Source organism: Episyrphus balteatus, chromosome 2 (genome assembly GCF_945859705.1).
Source record: "Episyrphus balteatus chromosome 2, idEpiBalt1.1, whole genome shotgun sequence".
Classification (NCBI taxonomy): domain Eukaryota; kingdom Metazoa; phylum Arthropoda; class Insecta; order Diptera; family Syrphidae; genus Episyrphus; species Episyrphus balteatus.
Genome location: NC_079135.1, coordinates 74937116 through 74943653, shown reverse-complemented (window position 1 = coordinate 74943653; position 6538 = coordinate 74937116). Strand labels below are relative to the sequence as shown.

Here is a 6538-nt window from a genome sequence, read left to right as displayed (position 1 = left end):
CACATTTTAAAGCAATTCACACACGGCCTCAAAGGTAAAAACGCGTTTTTTTATATATACCAATGCAATATCAATCTTTGTTTACCAAGAGCTTACACCGTTGCATGAATATCCCTAGAGAAAAAAAATGTTGCCTTAAATTAAGCGTGATCTGCGTACTAAGCTTGAGACATCAAAAGAAATGTCTTTTTAAGCTCTATTTAAAGTTTCAAAGAGGTTTCTTGGAGGTATGGTTGCTGCGTTATTTGAATCAAAATATATATTTTCCTTTGTTTCGAAGGCAGATAACTTGAAACCAAAGTCTTTAAACTAGGTTTTCTTTGCAGGTAATTTCACAATGAACAGGAATATGCATTTAGGCACAAAAGTTTAAAACTATTTTTTTCGGACTAAAAAAATAAATATACATTTTCAAAAACTGCTTCCCAAAATCCATTGAGTGAGTCATCAAAAGAAGTTTTATTGAGCTCTATTCGGTATTGAACACCAAAAGTTTCTTGGACGTTTGGTTGCTGAAATACATATTTACGATCGAAATATTTTTTTTTTCTTCTAAAGCTGATATTTTCGGATCAAAACCTCGAAACAAATTTTTGTTGACAGATACGAGTGCATAATGAACAGGCATATCTTTGTATGTTAAAAAATTACGAATTTATTTTTTTTCGAATTTTCGCGAAAAAATCAAGGTTAACCCCTTGCCTAAAAAAAATATATTTTCAAAAATTTCCTCCAAATCCATCGATTGAGACATCAAAGGAAAGGTCTCTTTAAGTTCTATTCATAACTGCAAACCAAAAGTTACTTCGAGGTCTGGTTGCTGAAATACATATTAGCAATCGAAATATTTTTTTTCTTCTAAAGTTCATATTTTCGGATCAAAACCTCGAAACAAATTTTGGTTGATAGATACGAGTTCACAATGAACAGGGGTCGAACTACGGCATACGTTCGTTATCGTATGGTTGCTATGTGTCTCTATCTTTTTGTTTTGATTAAATAGAGAGAGAAATAGTCAAAACGTTAACTTATGATCGTAATTGTGTGCGGTGATACGACCCCAGGTCTATCTTTGTACGTTAAAAAATTACGAATTTATTTTTTTCGAATTTTCGCGAAAAAATCAAGGTTAACCCCTTGCCTAAAAAAAATATATTTTCAAAAATTTCTTCCAAATCCATCGATTGAGACATCAAAAGAAAGGTCTCTTTAAGCTCTATTCATAACGCAAACCAAAAGTTTCTTCGAGATCTGGTTGCTGAAATATTAGCAATCGAAATATTTTTTTTCTTCTAAAGTTGATATTTTCGGATCAAAACCTCGAAACAAATTTTTGTTGACAGATACGAGTTTACAATGAACAGGCGTATCTTTTAATGTAAAATAAGATCTCATTAAGCTCTATTCATAACTGCAAATCAAAAGTTTCTTCGAGGTCTGGTTGCTGAAATATTTGCTATCGAAATATTTTTTTTTTCTTCTAATGTTGATATTTTCGGATCAAAACGTTGAAACAAATTTTGGTTGACAGATACGAGTTCACAATGAACAGGCCTATCTTTGATGTTAAAAAATTACCAATTTATTTTTTTCGAATTTTCGCGAAAAAATCAAGGTTAACTAACCCCTTGCCTAAAAAAAATATATTTTCAAAAATTTCCTCCAAATCCATCGATTGAGACATCAAAAGAAAGGTCTCTTTAAGCTCTATTCATAACGCAAACCAAAAGTTTCTTCGAGATCTGGTTGCTGAAATATTTGCGATCGAAATATTTTTTTTTTCTTCTAAAGTTGATATTTTCGGATCAAAACCTCGAAACAAATTTTGGTTTGACAGATACAAGTTCACAATGAACAGGCCTATCTTTAATGTTAAAAAATTACGAATTTATTTTTTTCGAATTTTCGCGAAAAAATCAAGGTTAACCCCTTGCCTAAAAAAATATATATTTTCAAAAATTTCCTCCAAATCCATCGATTGAGACATCAAAAGAAAGGTCTCTTTAAGCTCTATTGATAACGCAAATCAAAAGTTTCTTCGAGGTCTGGTTGCTGAAATATTAGCAATCGAAATATTTTTTTTTCTTCTAAAGTTGATATTTTCGGATCAAAACCTCGAAACAAATTTTGGTTGACAGATACGAGTTCACAATGAACAGGCCTATCTTTGATGTTAAAAAATTACGAATTTATTTTTTTCGAATTTTCGCGAAAAAATCAAGGTTAACCCCTAAAAAAATTTATTTTCAAAAATTTCCTCCAAATCCATAGAGTGAGACATCAAAAGGTCTTTAAGCTCTATTCATAACTTCTTTTTTTTTCTTCTTTTCCTACATTCGGAGGCAGATAACTTAGGAGCCCAAGTCTCGGAAAAAGTTTTTAAAATAAGTGCGTTCACGTTCCCAACCTATTAAGGTATCCGGATACCTTTGTGATGTTGTTGTAATACCAAGTTAAATCACAGCTGATCGTGTACGAGTAAAAAATCTAAAGGAAACTATCCTTAAAAATTTCTGGATACCTACCTATCTTATGGGTTTGAAGAACAGCTGGTTCGTGTTCACAAAAGTATCGGATTCTTAGGTATCTTGGAAAGCCTATCCTATCCTATCCTAAACGTACGTGAACGCACCGAAATTCCCATTTAAGTGTCTACTTGCGAAATCAGTAATAAATACAAAAATATTTGTTTTTTTTTTGCTTCTGACTTTTAAGCATTAAATTTTAAAATTTTGGGGCCAATTTTAAAAAAATTAGTCAATTTGTTTTTCTAAAAGACACCTGTTGTAATCAAGTGACATGGAGTGTATTATTATCATTATCACCACTGTGGGCCAACAAAACAAGGTAGGTACTTCTACAAGTAGAAGTACCCACTTTTAAGAGAACATTCTCTGTGCGTTGGCGTTCACTGTTCACAGATTTCAGAACAGAAAATCGTTGCAAGATTCTAAACTCAACCAGTCGGGATTCAACTCTGGTTTTAAGCGTTTCATGTTCGTGCGATCGATCGGTTCCATGTTAATTTCCAACAACCGGCCGGGCACCCATTCCATACAATTTATAATAACCAGTTTATGAGTGAATTTAATTAAAAAGGAAAATGCCAAGTAATGCGCCAAAATTAAAATCCAATAACAACCAATATATAGATTTAAAAAATACATACATAATTAAAAGGGATCATTTTTAAGTGATTTGTTTGCACAAAAATTCTCTCAGCATCATTCTGTAAAGTGAAATTCGATATAGGTATCCTCCTGATTTGTATGTGAATCTAAAAACAACCTGATTTTATACCTAGAACCAGTTTTACAAGTGAATACCAAGATCAGCTAAATAAAGTAAAAATTAATGTGTAGAAAGAAAGGTACCTACTACGGCTGCCATTCTATCACTTTAGATTAAGATTGTAGATCTTTTTGTTGTTGTATAGATCCAATTCGTGGAAAAAGATCTTTTTTTTAGTTAAGATTCTTTTTTGTGTTTGTCAATTGAAGAAGTCAATGTGTGTAATTCGGTGCGTTTGTTAGTTTAAGTGATACGAGATATTAATCTTCTGTTGTGCAATCGAATTTAAGTGCATTGACACAATAATAATTGAAAATTATAAACAATATTATTTATCAATGCGATCACACGTAATCGATCTTTTATGAGTATTGGCGCAGTAAAAACCGCACCAGTGTGACACTTTATAAGTGTTAGAAGTTGCACGAGTTTGAGTCAATTTATTTGAAATTTTAAATTATTTCTGTTAAACCGGTAAAAGAAATTTTACCATACATACGTAGATGCGTTACGTATACATGAACACATTTTCTTTGGATTAATAGGATAAATATATATAACTTATGAAAGAAGGTCAGTATTCTAAAATTGAATAGAAAGGTTGAGTAACATTGTCCTTCTATCTCTATTTGTGTATAAATTCTAATCTAATCTTAAGTGAAGACATTCAAAAAATAAAATTTGGTATTATCATTTTCTTTATGAATAATACTCTTTAAAATAGGGTTGCCGCTTGAAGTATTTAAGATTCTTTGAATTTATTAGAACCTTCATAAACAGATGTCATATGCACGACTTCAAGATCTTAAAAGAGAAGCTTTTTGACTTTATGACTTTTGGTATACAAGGAATCCACATAATTAAATTATGTGGATTAAGGATCCATACATTTTATGGATCCTTGAAGCGAAACAGTAAATTAGGAGAATTGTGTTCTCATTCTCAATCATGGCAAGCGTCGAAAACAAGGAGAAGAAGGATGTTTGAAATAAGTGAATCACAATCAATGTAATCTAATAATCATAAGTCCTTAATGGGATTCAAAAGGTCACAAAAATGGGTATTTTAAAGACAGAAGGTTTTGCGCAAAAGAATGATCGACAAACTATTAGCTGGGTAAACTAGTTATTGGAAATTTCTGATGTAACGTTTAAAAGTTACAGCAATTTAAATTTCATATGTTAACCAGAAATATGCAACATTTTAAAAATTCTGAGTAGGTATTTCTGCTAATTAATTACCCCACTTCGACGCCATAAAGCAGAAGTGGTATATATTTTGTTTTGTTTCAAGGTCAAAAATTTTCACCTGTTGCTGTGAAAGACTATAAATAATAGAGCGATTGCTTAAATATCCAAGAAGCTAAGCTGATCTATTAGATAAAGAAAGTGTATTCATCGCACAGTGCAGTGGTACCCTTGATGTTTTTTTTTTTTTTTGGCATCAAAATCATTTGTACCAGCATTATTTCTTGGCGAAAAGTCATGGTACATTGAAGGTTATAACTTATAAGTATGGAGAATACGAAAATAAGTGTTTAAAAATAATTTTCTTTTTCAACAGTATGGGCCATATTCATAGACACTGTCTAAGATGCTTCTAAGAAAGACTGGAGTTTATCCTAGTCAAATTACATTGGATAAACCCCAGTAAAAGATAAAATGGGGTCTAAAAACGACTATGAATATGCCATGCCGCTATGTATTTAATTCAAGTATCACTCTACACAGAGAAAAAATAACGCACGAATAACTTTACTTCTGGTATATTTAACTTCATTGATTAAATAAACTAGAAGTTAAGTTATCCATGGCGTTATGTTTTCTCCGTATAGTGCGTTGTTATTTTTTTAAAGTTTATTATATGTATGTATGGTTTAGTATGAAATTGTATAGATATGCGTGGCCTAGCAGATATCACTACCCCATATTTTAATTTTTCATTCGATAGAGAATGGGTTGAAAACCAAACCCTGATTTTACCTTTTACTTATATATAAAGTCTACGCCATTAACGAAATAGTAGAAAAATACAAATTTTTGTTGAAATCAGGGTCCACCCCACGCGTTAGCCGATGACAAACCCTAGGGCATCCGATTGCAAAATAAAAAAAAAACAATGTCTTCAGAACTCAAAACGTGGGTTTATTTATGTAGTAGGCATACACAGAAAAATAGACCACGTAAAATAGAACAAAAACAATAAGATTTCTCTATGGTTTTCATCCAAGAAGGAAACCTTATTAAAACAATCGGGTTTATCTATTGTTTTAAATTCTGCCCTTGTAGGATTTTGAAAAAAAATACGGCAATAAGGCGGGAATCGAACTGGAGACTTCAAATCATTAGTCGCCCACCTTACCACCTGAACCAACCTGCTATGAAAATATTGCTTGCGATTTTTGTTCTTGTGCCGAGTTGCAAAGAAAAATGAACTTTTCACTCAAACTAATAAGATTTTCTCTATAAAAATAATAAGGAATCCTTGTAAAAAAAACCTTATTAATCGTTACTTTTAATAAGATTTCCTTATAAAACATATGGGCAGTAAAACAATAAGGCAATCTGTTAGTTTTTAGATGGTCATATTTTTCTCTGTGTATAAGCTAAAATCATTTTTGATAAAAAATATATGTACATATTTTCTTGCTGGGTGATACAAAAAATAAAAGATACCGTTAATTTTGATTTCCTCTATGATTGCCAGATTTTTCATATTCTCTTGGTTCTAGGGGTATTCATGAAACGGTGGTAAACCTGGTAAAGTGGTAAATGTGTCAAAATTTTATATGGGGTAAACCTGTTTGTTTACCATTTTTAACATTTAACCGGGTTTACCGGGTTTATTTCTATTTTGTCTTTTAAAATGATTAAGTATTTTTTTTTTCATATATTTTATGTAAGATTTCTATACCGAGTTCGATACCTATGTATGTGTATTTATCACATTTCAGATTTACCTCAGGAACAAAAAAAAAAATCAAATGAAAATTAAACTTTGTTCATTTATAATGCACAACGGTAACCCTGAATTATTCCTCTATCAGATGTATCACAATGAATTGCTATTTGTAGTTACCTATCTCTATCTGTGTGTTCTCTTAACTTTACTTGTATCTCTATAAATTGTCTGGAAGACGTTAATTGCCTTATCAGGTCGAAAGATGGTATAGCAATTAGAGTCTGCGTTTGCAATGTATGTACGATGATAACTTAATTACGGTGTGACACCCGTTATATTTCGAAAT

General features: G+C 31.4%; 1 protein-coding gene across 3 annotated transcripts in view; it reads left to right on the top strand.

Moving 5' to 3' along the window:
- Positions 1-2949: 2949 nt before the first annotated feature.
- LOC129908446 (protein gone early) overlaps positions 2950-6538 on the top strand; it is a 77458-nt gene continuing 73869 nt past the window's right edge. The window contains exons 1-2 of one of the 3 annotated variants that reach the window (XM_055984912.1): positions 2950-3110; positions 3534-3864. The gene's annotated coding sequence lies outside the window, so the exon portion shown is untranslated. Of the gene's footprint in view, positions 3371-3533; positions 3865-6538 lie in introns of all 3 variants that reach the window. The other 2 variants (XM_055984913.1, XM_055984910.1) reach the window with 2 other exon arrangements.